Genomic DNA, 23,521 nt, shown 5'->3' with positions numbered 1-23,521 from the left:
GGCATTTTGTGGCATTTTGTTTTCATCTGCAGACAGTAGATATCTTCAGGCGTCTGTCCCTTCTGGGGACAAACGGCATAGCTGGGAGAGAGAAGCAGTCCATGACTTGGCATCTGGGTTCCAAAGACACTGGAGAGCAGACGAGCGAAGGCTTCAGTAAAGGGAACACATGACAGTTACTGCTGTTTTGAGAAGCAGCTGAGCTTGGGTACTGCCCAGCCCTCCCCTGGCTGCTGGATGGAGGGGGTTTGGGGGGACAGGGGTGCATGCCGAGCCTGTGACCTCATGGTCACATCTCCCCTGGCCCCAGGGACCTGCTTCCTCCCATAGTCAGGAAGCCTACTTCCCTGGAGGGAATTCTGAATTTTCCTGGGCATCCATAACTACAGCTCCCTTTGCCTGCTCTCATTTTTGTCATGTCTGTTCCCTACTGTGTAGAATTCAGGAGTTGAGCAATGCTCGAGGCCCAGGGGCTCCCTCATTTTTAAGCCTCCATTGATGCAGGAATGCTGGGGAGAGCGTTAGTGGGAGGTTCTAATTCACATTTTTTTCTAATAAACGTTAAAACAAAAACATCACTATTAAAATAAAAAATTGTTTGTGTACCTCCTAGGCTCACTCAACTTGCTTCCAATGAACCACCATATTTAGGGACGTGCCAGACTGGGAGGGTTTTTTGTTTTGTTTTGTTTTGTTTTAACATATAATGTATTATTTGTTGTAGGGGTACAGGTCTGTACATCAGTCTTACACAATCAGTCTTACACAATTCACAGCGCTCACCATAGCATATACCCTCCCCAATGTCCATACCCCACCCCCATGTCCCACCCCCCTCCCCTCCAGCAACCCTTGGTTTGTTTCCTGAGATTAAGAGTCTCTTATGGGGGCGCCTGGGTGGCTCAGTGGGTTAAGCCGATGCCTTCGGCTCAGGTCATGATCTCGGGGTCCTGGGATCGAGTTCTGCATCAGGCTCTCTGCTCGGCAGGGGAGCCTGCTTCCCTCTCTCTGCCTGTCTCTCTGTCTACTTGTGATCTCTGTCAAATAAATAAATAAAATCTTAAAAAAAAAAAGAGTCTCTTATGGTCTCTCCCTTTCTGGTTTTGTCTTGTTTCCTTTTTCCTTCCCTTCCGCTATGATCTTCTGTCTTTTTTCTCAAATTCCACATATCATGGAGATCATATGATAATTGTCTTTCTCTGACTTATTTCGCTCAGCATCATACCCTCTAGTTCCATCCATGTCGTTGCAAATGGCAAGATTTTGTTTTTTTGATGGCTGCATAGTATTCTGTTGTATATATATACCACATCTTCTTTATCCATTCATGTTGATGGACATCTAGGCTCTCCATAGCTACAAATATGGAACATTTTATGAATCTGTGTGTCGTCCTTGCACAGGAGCCATACTAATCTTCTCTGTATTATTCCATTTTAGTATATGTGCTGCCAAAACGACTTCTGGGAGGGTCTTTAGAACCATCAAACCTCCCTGTTTGAGAAATGAATAAGCTGAGGCCCAGGGCAGCAGAAGGGTACTCTTGCAAAACAGGGCCCCACCAATATTGGCCCGAATGCAATCTTAGTGACCTGCTGATTTCCCACTGCACTGGCCCGGACCCACCTGAAATTTGTACTTTCTCTCCAGATTCCCAACTCTCATACCCAGAGTCCTCTCTCCCACTCTCCCCAGTCTCCTGAAAGCTGTGCATATCTACTGGCTTGGGTACCTCCTCCTTCATGCTCTCCTGACCATCTTCCTGTGATCCCTTTCTGTCCTGCCCCACCCACATTTACAGATGGCTCTCCGAGACCACCCTGGAGACCCAAAGGAGGAATGAAACCCAGCCCCAGCCTTGCAGGAGCAGCTCTTGGCCACTAGGGTGGCCCTCTGACCTCAGCCTCTGACGTCACCCTCCCAGGGCTGGCCCAGAGTCTTAGGCAGGAAGAATTGGAATTCCAGATGCGAAAGGTCTTGGTGTCTTCTTGTGTTGAGAACCCGACCGCAAGGGCAGATGTCCTCCAGCTTTAGGGATTTTGTTAGAATCTCTGAAGCTGGGGCACTTTCAGCTGGTCCCAGAAATTGGGATCCATGGAATTCTAAGTGTTCTTTGAGATGTTCAATAAAAAGTAGGCTCTGTCTGTGCTCAAGGAAATTTAAGAAACACTGCAGACAATTTTAAACCTGTCTATCATCTATCTATCTATCTATCTATCTATCTATCTATCTATCTATCTATCTATCATCTATCTATCTTATTGAGATAGAGAGTGCATATGCAAGTGGGGAAAGGAGCAGAAGGAGAGGGAGAAAATATGAAGGCAGACTCCTGCTGAGCGCTGAGCTCGAAGCGGGCCTTGATCCTACAACCTGTGAGATCATGATCTGAGCCAAAACCAAGAATCAGACACTTAACCAAATGAGCCACCCGGACGCCCCAACACGGCAGATTATTGGTGACTTTTGGAGCATTACAGCTTTATTAGCTTACGTCGACTCTAAGAAATCCTATAGTAGACAAATTCATGTAGCCCAGCATTTCCTTGACTTCTCTGATCACAGAATCCTTTCCTTGAAGAATGCAGCTGGAGATGGTGGAAGACCCTGGATTCTATTAAGGTCCTTCAGCTCCCTATATCTCTTCTCCTCTGGTCTGGTGGTGAGCTCTCAGTCAACATTTGGGACAGATTGAGTGATTTTGTTGGTGAAGGGTAACAATTTCTGATAATTGCATGTTAGAGGCCTTCCTTCCCCCTCTCCCATAAGAAAGTTAACCACAGGGGGGAAAAATAAGTTTCTGGCCTCAAATGGAAGTAAACAGCTGGAGCTGATGAATTCCAGAAGTGAATATTCTTTTCTCCTACAAGCATCTGTGAAAGAGAGAAAGAGAGAGAGAGAGAGACCACAGAGGCTATGTAAATATAATTATTTCTAAGTAGAGTACCTTCAACATTTTCCATTAGGTAGCAGGGAGGTCACTGTGAGGCCAGCTGTCCAAATATGGCTGCTGATTCCCCTGAGTCAGCAAAGTCTATAAAAAAATGATCTTTGGGACAGAAATTTCTTACCACACATTCTAGTAAGTATCTCCAAATGTATGGGATATTAAATTTAGGGCTGTGGTTTTCAAACTTTTTTTCAAAGCATGAAAACCTCTTTTTCAAAGGAAATCTTACTCAAAACTCTTCCCACAATCCCAGGCTAGGCCCTGGAATCTAGTCTGGGAAACTGTGGTTTCGAGCCGTGCTACTCAAAGCCTGGTGTTCAGACTAGAAACTTCTGCATCACCTGGCCACTTGTGAGGAAGGAGTCCAGCATCCAGCCCACTTCAGACCTGCCACTCCGAATCTGCATTTTCACACCCTCTCCAGGAGATTTGTGTGCACATTAAAATTTGGGGGACAGATCTAAAGGGATTTACTCCCAAATATTCTTTCTCTCTTGGGTCATCCCAAAAACCTGGGTGAGGCTTTTGACAATGAGTCTGCAACGAACTGAGCCCAGCTATAGCTCCCAGGAGGGCAAGCCAGCGTGGTCAGGTCATCTTGCACAATTGAATCCGTGCCCCTCCCCCCCCATGGAAACATTGAGAAAAGCGAGGGCTGCTTAGAAAGAGACAGGAGAAGAGAGCAAAGGGTGAAATGCAGAGATTATGGACTAGAGTTCCTGGGCTTGAACCAACACTACCTTACCTCTGGGTGGGACTCTGGCTGGTGAATTAAGGTTCTGTGCCTCTTTGTCCAGTGTCGGACAGGGGTAAGGGATGATGATGATGGTGAGGGTGATGAGAGTATCCATTGAATGAGTTGATGGGCTGGAAGCACCTAGAATTTCTAGGTGCTTGGTCGGGGCTTTCATTCCCAAGTCCGTGGGAGCTTACCCCATGCAAGGGGCTTCCCTTTAAGGAATGTGCAAAGGAGCACCTGGGTAGATCAAGCAAATTAAATATGGGTCACACAAGAGTCACCATCAGGTTCTCTCAAATAATCCCACCACTTAAGTACGATTGAAAGAACGAACACTGCAATCTAAACTTTTTGATATATGGGTAATTTCTTTTTAGTCTTAGATTCAGAAAAATTTATGTTTCTATTGGGACTTTTCCATTTATTATCTCAGTGATCTTGGGCAAGCTCTTACAGCATTTTTCTCATTTTCTGGGCCCAGGGTCAGGGAAGTAATCCCACCGTATCAAGCACACAGGAATCCTGGAGTCTCAGGGGTGTGAACTGACACGCCAGGCTGTAAGTCTCAGGAGCTCCCAGTAGAAGCAAATGCAAGGGCCATCCACCCCCTATTCTAGTGTGCACCCCTCCCTCCACCGTGAACACTTTCTCTTTCTTCTATAGAACACCAGTGCAAGTCACCTGCACCCCGGCTTTGAAGGTAAAAGCGATGCACCCCCACTAGAGCTGAGGGCAGTTTGCTGATGGAGCCCAGGGTGGTGGTTGTCACGCACCTGAGCCGTGAGCCCTGCTGAGCCAGGGTGCAGGACCGACACCAGGGGTCCCATGGAGCTGCATGCCGGGCCACTGCTCAGTAGGGTGATGCTGCCCCCAAAGGCCCTTCTGCATCGCCCTTGGAGCCTCAGCAGCCTCCCTGTTTTTTTGGCACATGAACTGCTTGATCTCAGTCCAGAGATTCGCTCTTATAAACAAGAGAGGGGGAAAAAAATAGAAAAATCATGAAAAACAGACACAAGGAATTAGGTCACCCTAGAAATACTAAGACATCAGCAAAACTCTTGTTGGGCACGATTTTAATTCAGCGACCTCTGACCACAGCAGGGTCTGGGATGGATAGGGTAGAGAAAAAGAGTCAAGAGGGAATGGGTGGGCAGGAAAGGAGGTCAAGGTGATTCCTGGCTCTGGAGATCTGCTGAGGACTTTTTCTGCAGCATGGGGCATGCGGCAGAGCCTTCTGCAGCGGTGGGTGCCTTTGACTTTCCCTTAGATCTGGGAGTTTGGGATCCAGACATAGTAACTGAACCTTTTCATACTCGACATTGAGCTGCCCACTCCCTTCCTTGTGAACTTCCTCCTCATACTTCTGCTTCCTTGCTTTTGATGCCTATTTGGTGTTTGCGTGGAAGGTGGACGGGCACTGTGTGTCGCCCCACAGACCCACCTCTCATGATCAAAGCTGGCCTTGCACTCTACAGCAAGGCTTTAAGGCACTTAGAAGACAAGTTTTCCTCTAAATGCATCTTTCCAGAGACAGTCACCAAACACATGCACCTTAACACAGCAGAATGAATTTTAACTGAGTTAGTAAGAGTGGGATAGGAGGGCATACAAAAGGTCCACTCCTGTGACATGAAGGGTGGCTGGACGAGCCGAGGGCAGCAGACAGCCTATCTCCCAGGAGCCGAGGACAGCAAGAACCAGGACACTGCTATGGATCCTGAGTGAGAAGGAAGTTGCCTGTCGTCTGGCTGCTGGAGCTTGCCAGGGAAGGGGGCCCATTGGGGGTATATGGGTTTAACCAAAAAGAGAACAAAAGAAAAGAGAGTCTTGGTGCAATGGAATGAGCCCTGGTCTTGAGACTGGATTTGAAGCAGGTTCTTTTTTTTTTTTTTAATCTTGCAATGGTTATCAATTTTTAATGGTTTTCTATATACAATTCTGCTTGCAGTTAACACTGACAAAGTGGTGTGTCAGAAATTTGGTTGAGTAGCAGGACAGGTTCCCCAAAGCTGTCCTTTTTTCTTTTCTTAAAATTAATTTATTTATTTTTATTTGCATATAATGCATTATTTGCCCCAGGGGTACAGGTCTGTGAATTATCAGACTTACACTATTCGCAGCACTCACGGTAACACATAATCTCCCTATGTCCATACCCCAGCCACCCCATCCCTCCCACCCCTAGCAACCCTCAGCTTGTTTCCTGAGATTAAAAGTCTCTAATGGTTTATCTCCCTCCCTGGTCCCATCTTCTCTCGTTTGGTACCTCCCTACCCCCAGCAACCCCCCTCCCTGCCTCTCAAATTCCTCATATCAAGGAGATCATATGATAATTGTCTTTCTCTGATTGACTTATTTTGCTTAACATAATACCCTCTAGTTCCATCCTCATCATTGCAAATGGCAAGATTTCGGTTTTTTGACAGTGGCATAGTATTCCATTGTATATATATATACCACATCTTCTTTATCCATCCATCTGTTGGTGGACATCTAGGTTCTTTCCATAGTTTGGCTATTGTGGACATTGCTGCTATAAACATTCGGGTGCACGTGCCCCTTCGGATCACTACATTTGTATCTTTACGGTAAATACCCAGTAGTGTGATTGCTGGGTCATAGGGTAGCTCTACTTTCAACTTTTTGAGGGACCTCCATGCTGTTTTCCAGAGTGGCTGCACCAGCCTGCATTCCTACCAACACTGTAGGAAGATTCCCCTTTCTCCGCATCCTTGCCAACACCTGTCATTTCCTGACTTGTTCATTTTAGCCATTCTGACTGGTGTGAGGTGGTATCTCATTGTGGTTTTAAATTGTGTTTCCCTGATGCCAAGTGATATTGAGCACTTTTTCATGTGTCTATGGCCATTTGGACGTCTTCCTTGCAGAAATGTCTGTTCATGTCTTCTGCCCATTTCTTGATTGGATTATTTGTTCTTTGGGTGTTGAGTTTGATAAGTTCTTTATAGATTTTGGATACTAGCCCTTTATCTGATATGTCATTTGCAATTATCTTCTATAGTGTCCGTTTTCTCTTGGTTTTGTTGACTGTTTCCTTTGCTGTGTGAAAGCTTTTGATCTTGATGAAGCCCCAATAGTTCACTGTTGCCCTTGCTTCTCCTGCCTTTGGCGATGTTTCTAGGAAGAAGTTGCTGTGGCTGAGGTCAAAGAGGTAGCTGCCTGTGTTCTCCTCAAGGATTTTGATGGATTCCTGTCTCACATTGAGGTCTTTCAACCATTTTGCTCTGTCTTCCTCAATTTCTTTCATGAGTATTCTATAGTTTTCTGAGTATGGATTCTTCTTTATTCCTAGGTATCTTATGGTTTTGGGGTACAATTGTAAATGGGATCAACTTCTTAATGTCTCTTTCTTCTGTCTTGCTGTTGGTGTATAGAAATGCAAGTGATTTCTGTGCATTGATTTTATATCCTGCCACTTTACTGAATTCCTGTATGAGTTCCAGCAGTTTTGGAGTGGAATCTTTTGTCTTGTCCACATAAAGTATCATATCATCTGCAAAGAGTGAGGAGTTTGACTTCTTCTTTGCTGATTCAGATGCCTTTTGTTTCTTTTTGTTGTCTGATTGCTGAGGCTAGGACTTCTAGTACTATGTTGATTAGCAGTGGTGATAGTGGATAGCCCTGCTGTGTTCCTGAGCTTTATGGAAAAGGTCTCAGTATTTCCCCATTAAGAATGATATTTGCTATGGGTTTTTCATAGATGGCTTTGATGATATTGAGGTATGTACTTTCCATCCCTACATTTTGAAGAGTTTTGATCAAGAAAAAATGCTGTAATTTGTCAAATGTTTTTTCAGCATCTGTTGAGAGTATCATATGGTTCTCGTAGTTTCTTTTTTTAATGTATTGTATCACAATGATTGATTTGCGGATGTTGAACCAACCTTGCAGCCCAGGAATAAAACCATCTTGGTTGTGGTGAATAATCCTTTTAATGTACTGTTGGATCCTATTGGCTAGTATTTTGGTGGAAATTTTTGCATTCATGTCCATCAAGGATATTGGTCTGTAATTCTTTTTGATGGGTTCTTTGTCTGGTTTTTGGATCAAGGTAATGCTGGCCTCATAAAATGAGTTTTGGAAGTTTTCCTTCCATTTCTATTTTTTTGAACAATTTCTTCTTTAAGTGTTTGGTAGAATTCCCTTGGGAAGCCATCTGGCCCTAGGCTCTTGTTTGTTGGAAGATTTTTGATGACTGTTTCAATCTCCTTACTGGTTATGGGTCTGTTCAGGTTTTCTATTTCTTCCTGGTTCCTGGTAGTTTATATGTCTCTAGGAATGCATCCATTTCTTCCAGATTGTCAAATTTGCTGGTGTATAGTTGCTCCTAATATGTTCTTATAATTGTTTGTATTTCTTTGGTGTTGGTTGTAATCTCTGCTTTCATTCATGATTTTATTTATTTGGGTTCTCTCTCTTTTCTTTTTGATAAATCTGGCCAGAGGTTTATCAATCTTATTAATTCTTTCAAAGAATCAGCTCCTAAGTTTGTTGATTTGTTCTACTGTTCTTTCGGTTTCTATTTCATTGATTTCTGCTCTGGTCTTTCTTTCTTTTTTTTAAAATTTCCATAAATTAACATTTATTATTTTGTAAACCATATGTATGTGTCATTTAGATTTTATTCCATATTTACATTCTCTTCTCCTGCTGGGTTTAGGTTTTCTTTGCTGTACTTTTTCCAGCTCCTTGAGGTGTAGGTTAGGTTGTGTAGAGACCTTTCTTGTTTCTTGAGAAAGGCCTGTATTGCTATATACTTTCCTCTCAGGACTGCCTTTGCTGTGTCCCACAGATTTTGAACAGTTGTGTTTTCATTTTCATTAGTTTCCATGAATTTTTTTTAATTCTTTAATTTCCTGGTTGACCCATTCATTCTTTAGTGGGATGCTCTTTAGCCTCCATATATTTGAGTTCTTTCCAACTTTACTCTTGTAATTGAGTACTAGCTTCAGAGCATTGCGGTCTGAAAATATGCAGGGAATGATCCTAATCTTTTGGTACCAGTTGAGACCTGATTTGTGACCCAGGATGTGATCTATTCTGGAGACTGTTCCATGTACACTAGAGAAGAATGTGTATTCTTTTGCTTTGAGATGGAATATTCTGAATATATCTGGGATGTCCATCTGATCCAGTGTGTCATTTAAAGCCTTTATTTCCTTGTTGATCTTTTGCTTAGATGATCTGTCCATTTCAGTGAGGGTGGTGTTAAAGTCCCCTATTATTATTGTATTATTGTCAATGTGTTTCTTTGATTTTTTGTTATTAATTGGTTTATATAATTTGCTGCTCCCATGTTAGGGGCATAGATATTTAAAATTGTTAGATATTCTTGTTGGACAGACACTTTAAATCTAATATAGTGTCCTCTGTCATCTCTTATTATAGTCTTTGGCTTAAAATCTAATTTATCTGATGTAAGGATTGCCACCCTAGCTTTCTTTTGATGTCCATTAGCAGGGTAAATTGTTTTCCACCCCTTCACTTTAAATCTGGAGGTGTCTTTGGGTCTAAAATGAGTTTCTTGTAGACAGCATATTGGCAGGGCTTTTTTTTTTTTTTTTTAATCCATTTTGATACGCTGTCTTTTGATTGGGGCATTTAGCCCATTTACATTCAGGGTAACTATTGAAAGATATGAATTTAGTGCCGTTGTATTGCCTGTAAGGTGTCTATTACTGTATACAGTCTCTGTTCTTTTCTGGTCTGTTACTTTTAGGCTCTCTCTTTGCTTCGAGGGACCCCTTTCACTATTTCCAGTAAGGCTGATTTGATGTTTGCAAATTCTTGTAATTTTTGTTTGTCCTGGAAACTTTTTATCTCTCCTTCTATTTTCGATGACAGCCTAGTTGGATATGGTATTGTTGGCTGCATAGGTTTCTCATTTAGTGCTCTGAATATATCATGCCCGTCCTTTCTGGTCTGCCAGGTCTCTGTAGATAGGTCTGCTGCCAGTCTAAAATTTCTACAGTTCTATGTTACAGATCTCTTGTCCTGAGCTGCTTTCAGGATTCTCTGTTTGTCACTGAGACTTGTAAGTTTTACTATTAGATGAGAGGGTGTGGACCTCTTTTTAGTGATTTTGAGAGAGATTCTCTGTGCCTCCCGGATTTTGATGCTTTTTCCCTTCGCAAATTAGGGAAATACTCTGCTATAATTTGCTACATTATACCTCCTGCCCCTCTCTCTCTTTCTTCTTCCTCTGAGATCCCAATTATTTTAATATCATTTCATCTTATGGTATCACTTATCTCTTAAATTCTACCCTCATGGTCCAGTAGTTGTTTATCTCTCAGCTTTTTTATTCTCCATCATCTGGGCATCTATATCACTAATTCTATCTTCTGCCTCATTTATCCTAGCAGTAAGAGCCTCCATTTCTTATTGCACCTCATTAATAGCTTCTTTTATTTCAACTTGGTTAGATTTTAGTTCTTTTATTTCTCCAGAAAGAGATTTTATTTCTCCAGGAAGGGATTTTTTAGTACCTTCCATGCTTTTTTTGAGCCCAGCTAACATCTTGATAATCGTTATTCTGAACTCTAGTGCTGATATCTTATTAATGTCCATATTGATTACATCCCTAGCCATCGGTACTGCCTCTTGTTCTCTCTCTTTTTTTTTTTTTTGAGGTGAGTTTTTCTGCCTTGTTATTTTATCCAGATAAGAAGATGAATGAGAGAACAAAATACTGAAAGTGTAGCAATGACCCTAGAAAAATGTACTAACCAAGGCAGAAGAGACCCAAAAACAGAAGGAGAAGAAAGGAGAACAAAACAAAGAAACGAAGACTATATACATATATTGGATGGGTGAATAGAACAGAGCCACACAGTTTGGTTGTATTTTGGTCTGTATTTTGGGTGTAGTTTGGTCTGTTAGAAGAAACTGATTCCCACAATTTTAAAGAAAGAAAAACAAATATATACAAAAATAGGATTAAATACAATGAAAGGATGGAATATGACATAGAGATGAAAATTTAAAAAGATTCTAAAAAAGGAATTGATAAGAAGTTGGTTGAAAAAAGAAAAAAAAAAAAAAAGGAAAGAGTATGATCAGGCTGGAGACTAGAACAAAGCCATGAACTAGTTTTAGGGTATATTTTGATCTGTTAGAAGAAACTGTGTCCCAAAATTGTAAAGAAAGAAAAACCTATATGTATACAAAAAATAAGGTTAAATACAATGAAGGGATAGAATATGACTATAACAATGAAAATTTTAAAAGATTTTTTAAAATATATTGATAGGATGAAATAGCTTTTTAAAAAAAAGTTAAAGTAGGAAGGAAGAAAAGCTAAAAAAAAATAGAACAAGAAAAAAATAAATTTAAAAAAATTAACTTTGCAAGACTAAAGGATCATGGGGGGCGGGAAGCCATGAATTCTATGCATTGCTTTCCCCTAGCTCTGGAGTTCCACAGTTCTCGTTGATTGGTGAACTTGGTCTTGGCTGGATATTCTTGCTGATCTTCTGGGGGAGGGGCCTGTTCAAATGTCTTTGCCCAAGGTGGAATTGTACCACCCTTTCCAGGGGCCAGGCTAAGTAATCTGCTCAGGTTCACTCTCAGTAGCTTTTGTTCCCTGAATGCTTTTCATAGAGCTTTGGAGGATGGGAATGAAAATGGCAGCCTCCCAATCTCTGGCATGGAGGAGCCAAGAGCTTGGGGCCCCACTCTTCAGTGCACCCTCAGAGAAAAGCAGTCAATCCCTCCCATCACCCTGGTCTCTGGCTGCACTTCATGCTCACCTGCCCTGTTACTGAGCATTTCTACCTCTGGTGCACAGCCCTTTTTAGAGTCTCCAAACCCAGCAGATTCCTGCAGTGTACTCCTGCTCTGCTCCTCCCAGAGGAGGAAGGTGAGTCTCACCAGATCTGTCACTTGTGGGGTCCCTACTCAAAGAACAGTGGCCTATGACTTGGATCACAGTTTAAAGTAACCCCGAGCTGAGAGCCCACTGCTAGGCTCCATCTCTGTAGCCGACTTCCCCTGTTCCGATACCTGCGAGCTCTGCCACACTCAGATACCCCCAGTCTTACTGTGACCCCACACGTACTGAGACCACACTGTCCCTGTGAGGGCTCCACCCCCTACTTAGCTTCTGGAGCAATGTCGCTCAGTGGAGCAGACTTCAAAAAATTTCGATTTTGTGATCTGCTGCTCCACCACTCACTGGGAGCTGGCCCCTCCCACTATAGTCTATCTTCCCTTCAGATTCACTTCTTCACAGGTCCTACCTTCCAGAAAGTGGTCGCCTTTCTGTTCCTAGAATTGCTGCTCTTCATCTCTTCGACCTCCTGTTGAGTTTGTAGGTGTTCAGAATGGTTTGATAACTATCTAGCTGAACTCCTGGGACCCGATGATATTTAAGTCTCCTACTTCTCTGGCATCTTGCTACTCCTCATGAAGCAGGTTCTTTAACCTCTCCACTTGCTCATCTGTAAAATGGGTGTCATGGTCTCCATCTCCAAATGTTGTGATGAAGACAAAGGGAGAGGGGGTTTCAGAATCCATAAAATACTCTGTGGCATGATCTCATTCTACAAAGGCTGCTGCTGCTGGTGCCCTGGTTCAAGGCCAGCATGGTACCAGTGCCTGTGGGGTATTGTCTCTCTCCATGTTTGCTGTAAGCCTGAAAGGTTGTCACCCTGTTCTACAGTTGAGGAAGAAGGAAGTTAGTGAACTTGCCTGGGGTTCATGGCTATGAGGTGCTGGTGCGAAATCTGAAGGTGGGGTTGCCCAATGACATTCTCACCTGTAGGGGAGGGTGTGTGCCTCTCTGCTTTCGCAGTGACCACATAATGGGACATGCCCATAGGCCATAGCAACAGTGGCCCACGTCCATGACGCAGCCCCCTCCTCTGTGTGGCTACATGCCCACCCCCTGCCCTCCCTCTAGTGCCCACCACCTGGCAATGGCATGGGTCCTGGGCTCACTCCTTGTCCAGCCCTGAGCCAGGGCAGCACTGGGCTTGACTTGCAAAAGTCCTTCTTCCTTCTAGAATCATGCTCCTGGCTTGGTTAGACTTCACATGGGATCAGAGCTCAGAGTAACTCTGATAGATGGCAGGAAGTCTCATCCAGTCCCTGGAACCCAGCTAGCTCCTCTGTGGTCCACGCTTCCCAAGACAAGAATGCAAACCTTCCTCACATCCATTCCAGGAGTGGAACAACTCTTTGTCCCAGTGCCTTCAGTCATTCCTAAAGTACCCATGAAATCTACTTCTTCTAAAGGGACTTAGTAGGAAGAGACTTTCATCCCCATTTCTGTGCAAGGACATTGGGAAGCCACCTCCATCCTTTTCTCTAAGTGCAACAATCCTGTCTCCTTGTCTGTGGGGCTTATGGGGCCTGGTTCTCAAAGAGTAGAACTAATAAATAAACACAAAGGCCAATTTCAGCTTCCTGCACCCAGATTCCCTCTCCTTACCCTGTCTGCTCCCAATCTACTGTCTATCCTTACCACCCGCCTGCTGGAGCAACATCAACAACTTCCCTAAGCTTCAACCACCTCTTCTGTAAAATAAAGATATTCACATATGGCAGGAAGGTGGGAGGACTGGGGAGACAGTGGGCAAAATACCTGCCACAGTGCCTAACTCTAGGCGAGCTTATAGTTAGGAGATCCTGTCATTGTCATGTTCATTCTTGTATTATTCATTATTATGTCACCAGTGATGGAGTTGGGTTTTTCTATAACTATCCACTTTCTATTGATTCTAGATGGTTCTTCATCTGCATTTGCAGACCCCCAAATTCCTGGAAAGTCTGGACATTCTAAAATCTGAACTGGAAATGGGTCAGCCATTCCCTTTCCAGAGCCCATGAGCATGGAAGAACAAAGCCACCAGCTGGTCCCCATGCTCCAGGACTGTGTGGGAGGTGTGATTCTTGATTGATTGTCTTCTGTGGGAAGGGGAAGATGCTGGGCAGGAGGCAGACAGAGAGAGAGAATGAGAGACAGACAGAGAGAGAGACAGAAAGATTTGCCCATGAACATTTGAATGATTTGGACTCAAACCAGTGGGACTCAAAAGCCCAAGCCATTTGATCCCCTCCCAGCCCATCTGGCCTGTGCAATCTGCCCATCTAACCAGGGGTCTCAAACCCATTTCAGGTCAGAGAGGATACGGCTATCCCCACCCCCTTCCTCTCCACCACCTTTTTCTTCATGCTTTGTGAAAGTACAATTATATAATTAACATACAATAAACTTCACACATTTAAATTGTTCAGTTTGGTAAGTCCTGTGTAGCACCCAAGGGCCCTCTCCTGGCCCATCCAGGTGGCAGGCTTGGTACTGGTCTGGTGTCTGTCCTCTTGGAGCTGTCCTCATGGAGCTTGAGGTCCTGGAGGGAGCTCATGAAGGGCTAAGGCCTGGCTGGAACTCTTTGGGAACAGTTTCGGGGAATGCTCCAGAAGCAACCATATTTTTGCCCTATGTTCATTTTTCTAAGATTTCTGAGGGAAACCACTCTCAAAATGGAAGCCAAAAGTCAGGGGTCAAGAAGAGACGAAAGCAGAAACCAAGAGAAGGCCAACAAGAAAGCAAGCAAGTGGACATAATGTGGATTCAATTAAACTCGAGCTTTAGTTTTGGTCAAATTGTAAGTTAATTCCTGCCTCCTAGACTATTTAATTAAAGGCAAGTCCCACAGGCCGCCTGTTGTTTTAACCATTTTTCTTCTCTGGTGGAGACCCTGGGACTTTGCAGAGGGAGCAGGGAGCAATAACCAGTGATTGGATTCTCCTGGGGGAAATGAGGGAGAAAATGAATGATAAACATCTTGTCTTCAGAACATCATAAATTTTTCAATAGCAGCCCCCCAAAAGCATTAGATTTTCATCCTTAATTTGAATGCAGGCTACTTGGTAATAGCACACGCTAGTTTACATTCCCCACATGTGTGTTTTATTTTCTTTATGGGGTCAAGAAGGAAAAAGGAAGACAGAACCTATCCCTCATTCTGTTTGTGTCTGCACAGTGTTACTGCCGAGCTGACTTCCTTTGATTCCGTCTCAATCTCCCCACTTTTTGCTCCTCAGCAGGGAGGGCCACGGGTCTGGTGTTTCCTGCTCACCTCTGTGACGTCCCAGTGACAGTTTGCGTATCTCTTCTGTTGTTTGTCCTCTAGCAGCTGGAGGCCTGGAAGGCAGGTCACCAAACTAGGACGTCCAGGAACAGGCTTGTGGGCTGATGCCCATCCGGCCTCCCTGGGACTTCGGGACCAGGAGGAGTGGCCACAAAATTGGTGTTTGCACTACTTCACTTCAGGTTGTTTGTATTATCATGTTAGGAATGAGCAGCTACTGAAAACCCCAAGTGGTAGAAGTTCTGATCCCAAATGACAGGGACTTACCAGTCCAGGTGCATCCAGGTTGGGAAGTCTGTTGGGCCATTTTGCAAAGGCAGCCCTCCTGGTCAGCAACCACGGTGAGCTATGGGGCCAGCCAGTCAGGCCCTCTGTCCTGGCCTCTCTGGAAGGAGCTGGGCCAGCCCCTTGACTTGGACTCTGGGACTCCCCGTCCACCGGAGCCTTGGCCCACTCTACTTCTTCATGGATAATTCTTTGCGCCATGGCCCCGCACCACGATGTACTCTCTTAATCATGTTTGCCATAACCACATACCTCCTATAGTCTGCTATCTGCTCCATCTTGTTTCCCTCAATGGACTCAGTTTTACTTCCGTTAATGAGTTTATAAGGAAATTTCTTAGTACAATACTAAATGTGAAAAATAGTATCATTCGTGAGACATAGAAGATAACCATACTATGGGAGCCTGGGTGGCTCAGTGGTTTAAGCATCCAACTTTTAATTTCAGTTCAGGGCATGATTGCAGGGTCATGAGATCAAGCCCCATGTTGGGCTCTGCCCTGGACGTGGCACCTGTTTCAGTGTCTCTCTCCCTCTGCCCCTCCCTGTCCCTGGTCACAAGTTACTCACTCTCTAGAGAAAAAGAAAAGGAAGAAGAAATAGAAGAAGAGGAAGAGGAAGGAGAAGGAGAAGACTGTACTAATGCAATGAAAACAAAACAGGGTCATCCAAATTTAGCTGTTGCCTGTGGATGTCTGTAAGACTGGCCCGCTCTCTGTTCCAAAGGGAAGATCAGCCAGCAGGGAAGGGGCACTGGGGGCCCATGGGTGTGAGACAGAAGTGTTCTCTGGCATCACCAGGTGGAATGGAAGGGAATGGAGAAGGGAACTCTTTCTCACAGGGAACTCAGGGTTACAGGAGGGCAGCTGGTCTCTCTGGATGGCTAGTGCTGGGACACTGTCTGTTGGTCCTCCTCCTGGGCCTTCCTGTCCTCCTCAGATCACAGCAGTGCAGTTTCTGTCCCTTCCCACCACCAAGACCTCTGTGTCATCCAGTTCTGTGGCCTCATCATGGTCCTCATCATACTGTACCTCCTCCCAGCATTCAACTCCTCTCTCCCCTAGAAACCCCTTTTCTTGGTTCTGGCCTTGTTTCCCCACCTGCCAGACTGTTCCTCCCATTCACATACACTTAGAATTCCTCTCTCTCCCCTTCATCTGTGTGCTGGTGCAGCAAAGTGTTCAGAGCCAGTTAGACACCTCTAGTCGCAAGAGACTCCCTGACCTCTGTCCTTGGATGTCACCTGTAGGTCTGTGCTCCAGGTAGACAAGCTGATCAGAGACAACAGAAGTGGTGTCAATCAGTGGTGTTTCTGCTCAGACAAGTAGGAAAGCCCAAACCCACATCCTATGTCTTTAAGTGTGGGAGATTTGCAGAAGTAAAGCTCCCCAAGGCCCCCTGTGAAGGGACACTGGAGTGACTGTCAGACCTCAGACAGATGGTCCCATGGTGCTGTGCCCTGACGCCCCCACCCACATCCCCTCACCGCTGTCCCATGAGGGAGCCTCATCCCGCTTGGTGTGAAGACAGTGGGCCCTATGTCACCCCACGTGACTCTGCAGGCCTGGCTGTGTCACTATGGTACACATAGATGAGCTCAACACCGAGGTCCTGTTGTCATACCTACTGAAATGTGAACACCTGAGATTAGCTTATGATGCTAAGGATTAGCTGAACGCCATTGTTCCTTGGCCAACGGGTTCTTGGGTGAGGCTCTCCTTGGCCCACAGGGCTCCGGCTTCCCTCAGAAAAGAGAAGAACAAAGGCCAGTCCTGGAGACACAACTCTCCTCTTTGAAATTGAGACTTGGAAAAAAGCAAAAACCAAAAAGATGATGCCTTCTCCCACCAGACGTGGGTCAACCACAGGCAGAGAGCTGGTGTGGGGGGTCAGGGGGCTCCGGGGAATGTCGGCGTCCGGACATCTAGCAGACAGCTGTAGGGCCCTGTAGAAGAGTCTTCGTGGCCACCCCTGCCCTCTGTGCGCTCATCTCCGCCTCGGCAGTGTGTACCCTCAGTTTATCCCAGAGAGACTCTGGGGGCACCCAGCGCCGCCCCTAGACCCTGAGGCTTGACTGTGTCCCCCTGGAACACGGACAGGGGAGGGAAGACACGCTGTGGGACAGCCTGATTTACCCTGGTAAGACTTGAACGAAGCAGCCCTTTGACATAAAACACAGTCATGGTTCCTTGGATCTGTTTCAATCTATCGTGTCACCCTCTGCTCTTGGAGATTTTACAAAGCTGTTGTGGACGGGTTCCAGAGTCTAGTTATACTAGTTTGTTGCTTAGAAATGCAACTGTGTGTTGGCTCAGCTAATGCTCAAATCTTTGGAGGAGTTTCGGGGAAAAAAAGATTAAAGCGACTATAAAACCACGAACTATGTTAAAAATGTATTATGGACTTTAATTTGTGGGTTGTTCTTCTTCTTCTTTTTTTTTCCTTTTCCTTTTCCTTTCTTTCCTTTTCTTGTTTTGCCTCATACAGCTTGAGGCAATGGTTTCCAGAAGTCTCTTGTTTGTGTTTAAAGCTGCTTTGTGGAAATACTCCATTTTCAAAGGTTCTGTGGGTCATAAAACAATTAGTGTTCATCCTGCCTGGGCCCCCAGAGGCTGTCTCCCTGGGTGATCCAGGCAAGGCCTGAGGCTGGACTGGGGGCTGGCAGACTCGGGCCTGGGTGGGGACAGGTCTGTCAGCATCAGCCAGGAGGTGGAAAACCTGTAGAGCCCCAAATCCTCATGCATCCCTCACCTGCCTCCCTAACTTGCAGTTAGGGAAACTGAGTCCTAGGGGCTTACTGACGGCCTTGTTTCATCCTAAAGAGTTGACATTTCACTGTGGCCTTCAGGCACAAACCTCATCAACTACCCACCTCTTCTGAGTCTCCAGGTGGTTCTGAGCGTGGACTGGAGTGTTGTGAGGGTAGACAAGGACAGGGGTCTCCGTCGTCTGCTGTTGGTGACAACACCTCACGCTTCTCGATGTATCGTCCTCGGTGTTTCGTGGGTGGCGAGACCACTGTTGCCCACCTTCCTGGGAATACGTCGTGCTCTACGCACAGAGGGTAACCTCTACCAAGCCAGACACCAGCCTGTACAGCTCCTCTCTTTGCCCTAACGGTAAGCATACTCGGTACATAATCTGGATTGAATTAAAAGTCCCGGACTCTGTGTTCTGGCCTCAGACATCTGTGCCTGGAGGAGGAATGTATGAAGAGCGGCCAAGTGCCTGGGATAAAGGTGCTCGTCCCAAACTTGCCATTTTAGTCTTAATTAGAAACTCATATAGTCAGGAGCAAGACAAAGCCTTTCAAGCCTGCATCCTGTGGTCCAGGTTCTGCCATCTGTCAGGCCTCACACTCGGGTAAGTGGATCTTCAGCACCCCTTTCCAGCCACATGTGGACCCCAGAGGTATAAGATCCTCGTGACCCTTCAAGTTCAGCTCAACTTCCAACCTCAACCTGGCTTGGAATTCAAAACAAGTTCTGTCCTGAGCATGAAGATCGGAAAACCCTCCACACAAGAGAGGGTCCAAGAGTTCACTGAGTCAGGAAACTTCTCCTAGATACAATGCAATATGTTTAAAAGCTTAGCACTGGGCTGGGAGTCAGCACTCCTGAGTTCTAGGCCTGCCTCCCACCTGTAGTAGTTCGCTAAGGCCGCTCTAACCGAGTAGCAGCTTAAGTAACAGCAATGGATTGTCTCACAGATCTGGAGGCTACAGTCCAATATGGTGGTGTGGGCAGGAATTTTTCCTTCCATGGGCTGTGAGAGAGACTCTGGCTCAGGCCTCTCCTCCAGCTTTGGGTGGTTTGCTGGCAATCTTTGGTCAATCCTTGGCAAGAATCCTTGGCTTCTGGAAGCATTATCCCAATCTCTTTCATACTTATGGTTTTTCTCTGTGTGCATGTCTGTGTTCATGTTTAAGATTTCTTTCTTTTCTTTTTAAGATTTCTTTTCTTTTCTTTTAAGGTTTTATTTTTAGGTAATCTCTGTACCCAATGTGGAGTTCAAACTCACAACCCAGAGATCAGGAGTCACATGCCCCACTGATTTACTGAGCCAGCCAGGTGCCCCCAATTTCCCCTTTTAATAAGAACATCAGCCACATTGGACCAGGGCCCAACTGAATAACCTCATCTTCACTTAATCCAATTATATCTACAATGACCTTATTTCCGAATAAGGCCATGTCCTATGGAACCAGGGGTTAGGAATTCAATATATGAATTTGGGTAAGGAGACACAATTCAACCGTAACACCACCCTGCCTTTTGGACCTTAGGTGAGTGGATGAATACTTCTGAACCTTATTTTCTCCATCTGTGACATCGCTAATCTCTAAGATTCTTTTCAGATTTAAGCTCAGTGATTGCAAGCATCTATCAAATATGATGGCCTATTTCCTTTCTTTTGTTAACAGTTTTCAAGTAATTCTTTTCAAAGCACTTTACATAGACTTTAAGAAATGTGTCACTTTCTGCCTTTGACCATAGTTATTTGCATGATATTAAATATTTTATTTTAAATGATATTAAATATTTTTAATGATCCATATGTCAAGGCCCTAACCAATCAAAAGGCCATGAGGCATAATAGCTGCACATACTGGAGTATACTGGTGGGTACTGGTGTGTAATGACTGAACAGCCCTGGGCCTTCCTGTATGTGTCTTCACTCTCCTATTAAATTTAATATTCTTCTTCCAATTATTTTTTTCTGATTTTGAAACAAACTTGTAATCATTATTAAAAATTTTAAGGGATAAAATTTTTGAAACCTAAGTAACCCTTCTTAGTGATACACTGTAGTATTAAAACAGGTTTTTGTGAGTATTCTCCTTTTTTCGTATTTTATCCTAGATACTTTCCTGTACCTTAAATATGTTTTGAAAACATGATTTTTATTTTTGTAAAATATTCTGTTCTGTGGATGTGCTATTTCCTTATAAATCACCCTGTCTCTAACATAATGATGTTAAGTTACAGTAATATGTAATCTTGGTGCGTGTCCTAATTGCTTCCTTAGGTGAAACTCCTTAGCATGGAATTCCTTAGTGTGGAATTACTGAACCAAAGGTGATACATATTTTTTTTTAAGATTTTATTTATTTATTTGACAGAGAGATCACAAGCAGGCAGAGAGGCAGGCAGAGAGAGAGGAGGAAGCAGGCTCCCCGCCGAGCAGAGAGCCCGATGCAGGGCTCGATCCCAGGACTCTGAGATCATGACCTGAGCCGAAGGCAGCGGCTTAACCCACTGAGCCACCCAGGCGCCCCAGGTGATACATATTTTAAATGTGTTTTGTTAATCTGAGCCCTGGAACAGTGGTGACTGGCTATTCTCAGCAACAGCATCTGAAATTACCTTTGTTTCCTATAGGGATGTTCATTCTTTTCTTATTGATCTGTAAGAGCTCTCATTATGCTTAAGATATTAGATCTCTTTCTACCACACATATTGAGAGTATGGACTTGAAACTTCTTAACGTCAAGATCTATGCCTTATTAAATCTGAATCTCATAATATTGAGTTCTGTGACTTGTGCACAGTATGACCCAATCAATATCCAAAGGACATAAAGGAATGATATCTGCCATTAGGAAGTATCTATTATAGGCTAAGGAATATAAACAAATACAAAAGCCAAAATGAAATAAATGCTAGAATGGAGGCACCAGATAACTACTGGGGGATCAAAGAAGAACATGTGATCAATTCCAATCAGGAGAACCGGGAGGCCCAATGTCATTTAGATTTTGAGTGTGAGTTCTTTACCAGAGAAGACATTCTAGGCTGAAGGATCAGCATAAATGCAACACATGGCATGAAAATGGCTGGCCTGTTTGAGAAAAGGATGCGTTTACTGCCTCCCGATGCTAAGAGTGCCCTGAAGGCTACAGGGCTTTATATGGACAATAGGGCCAAACAGAAAACTTGTGACTCTTTCTTGTGTTTAGGGAAGATGGTGCCAGTAGCCCTGTGAGTGAGAGACGGGAGAAGAGAGAGACTGCTAACTGGCTTTATTTATTTTTAAAGATTTTATTTATTTATTTATTTGAGGAAGAGATAGGGAGCAAGGGAGAAAGAGCATGAGAGTGGGGAGGGGCAGAGGGAGAGGGAGAAGCAGGCCCCCCACTGAGCAGGGAGCCCCAGGGAGGGCTCAACTCCAGGACCCTGAGATCATGACCTGAGCTGACGACAGACGCTTAACCGACTGAGCCACCAAGGTGCCCCTGCTAACTTGCTTTAAAAGAGGGTTTGTGGGACTAGCCAGGATGGTGAAACAGTGGACTCCTGAATTCCCCTCCTCCCATGGATGCATCAAATTTACAGCTACACATGAAGCAATTCGCTCTGAGAGCAATCCAGAAACTAGTTGAGTGACTCCTACATATTGGGCAATTGAGAAAATACCCATATTAAAATGAGCAGAAAGTGGGGTTTTCCTTGGACAGGGGTTTTTCCTACTGCATACTTTATAAGCTGCTGCCTGGGGGTCCCAAGTAGTATGCATCTAGGTGTTTACTGTGATCATCCCTGGAGCCTGACAGACCCAATAAGCACTTCCCATGCCTTCTTTTTCTGCCTCACTTCAAAATAAAACCAAGTCACCAGTATCTCCCTGGAAAGAGTTTGTCTATACATCTAGCACCCCCAACTTTTATGGCTACTATCCAAAGGATGGGCCTCCAAATCACCTAGTTTGATGGGTGATTTACTTACACTCATGAGTCCCATAGGGTTATAGAAAACAAAGAAGCAGTTGCTATTGTTGTTGTTTTTCAAAGACTTTATTTGTTTATTTGTCAGAGAGAGATAGAGAGAGCGCATAAGCAGAGGCGGCAGGTGGAGGGAGAAGCAGGCTCCCTCCTGAGCAAGGAGTCTGATGCAGGACTGGATCCCAGGGCCCTAGGATCATGACCTGAGCTGAAGACTGACACTTAACTGACTGAGCCACCCAGGTGTCTCCAGAGAAGCAGTTTTTAAATGGACGCAGGAATATCCCCTCTGGCTATACACCCAGGCTCAGCACAGAAGGTGCAGGCAAAAAATGTCCGTCTGGCAGTATCTCGCTGAAATGGGTTTGAATTCACAGTTTTTCAGCTGTTACCTGAAAGTCCAGTCTGTAATCATCTTGCCTCTAGGTTGGATGACTGTGATCCTCCCCTTCGGGGTCACTGACAAGTCTTGGTACACTCTCAACTACTAGAAGCAACTAGGAACAAAGTCAGCAACTTGAAAAATCGCAAAGATTTGATAGGCAATCAGGAGCTCAAACCAAGTGGACTGATAAGATTCTTTTCCTACGTGAGACCAGTCTGTCAAGACTGGAATAGAAGACTGTTTTATCTACTGCACAAAAACAAATGCAGGGAGTCAAGGAAAATGAAGAAATGGGGGAATACGTTTCAAAAAAATGACATGATAAATGTTCAGAAACTGATCTTAAAGAAATGAAGATAAGTGATTAACCTCAAAGACAAGGCAGTGGAACTCATCAAATCAGAGGACAAAAGAAACAAGAGTGAAAAAGAATAAAGATACCTTAAGGACTTACACAGCACTGTGACAGACAAACACATACATTACAGAGGAAGGAAATGAGAGATAGAAAGGCACAGACAGGTTATTTAAATATAATAATGGCTGGGGTGCCTAGGTGGCTCAGTTGTTTAAGCATCTGGCTTTTGATTTCAGCTCAGGTTATGATCTCATGGTTGTGAAATTGAGCCCCGCCGTGAGCTTTAAGCTCGGCATAGTGTCTGCTTGAAATTCTCTCTCTCCCTCTTCCTCTGCCCCAACCCCTAAACTCTCTCTCTCTCAAAATGAATAAATAAAATCTTTAAAAAAAATTCCCCCGAGTCTGGGGGAAGAAACAAACATCCAGATCCAGAAACCCTAGAGATTTTCAAATAAAAGGAATTCAAACAGAGGCATATCAAGACACATTATAATTAAACTGTCAAAAGTTAAAGATAAAGAATCTTAAAAGCAGCAAAAGAAAAGCAACTTGTTACATACGAGGGGAAACCCTATAAAGAATATCAATGGATTTTTTATTTTTTTAGCAGAAATCTTCAGGCCTGAGGAAGTGGGATGATATAGTCAAAGTTTTGAAAGGAAAAAAAAAGCGTGCCAGCCAAGAATCCTTTATCTAACAAAGTTTTTCTTTACAACTGAAGGAGAGATAAAGAGCTTCTCAAACAAAAATTGAAGAAGTTCATCACCACTAGATTGGCCTAAAGAAATGCTAAAGGGAGTTCTTCAATATGAATTAAAAACACTTATTGGTAACATAAAAATATATGAAAGTATAAATCTGGTAAATTCAGAATACTCTAATATTATAATAGAGATGGATAAATCACTTATAACTCTAGTATAAAGATTAAAAGACAAAAGAATTAAAAGTAACTCTAACTACAATA

At 44.1% G+C, this 23,521-nt stretch overlaps 1 non-coding gene across 1 annotated transcript; it reads right to left on the bottom strand.

Moving 5' to 3' along the window:
• Nucleotides 1–1,358: 1,358 nt before the first annotated feature.
• LOC125108080 (U6 spliceosomal RNA) lies at nt 1,359–1,461 on the bottom strand. Its single transcript, XR_007129768.1, has one exon. It is a non-coding gene; the product is annotated as a U6 spliceosomal RNA (small nuclear RNA).
• Between the last annotated feature and the right edge of the window lie 22,060 nt (nt 1,462–23,521).

This window comes from Lutra lutra, chromosome 8 (assembly GCF_902655055.1).
Source record: "Lutra lutra chromosome 8, mLutLut1.2, whole genome shotgun sequence".
NCBI classification, from domain to species: Eukaryota; Metazoa; Chordata; class Mammalia; order Carnivora; family Mustelidae; genus Lutra; species Lutra lutra.
The sequence above is the reverse complement of the archived record's forward strand: the minus strand, read 5'-3'. Positions and strand labels throughout refer to the sequence as shown.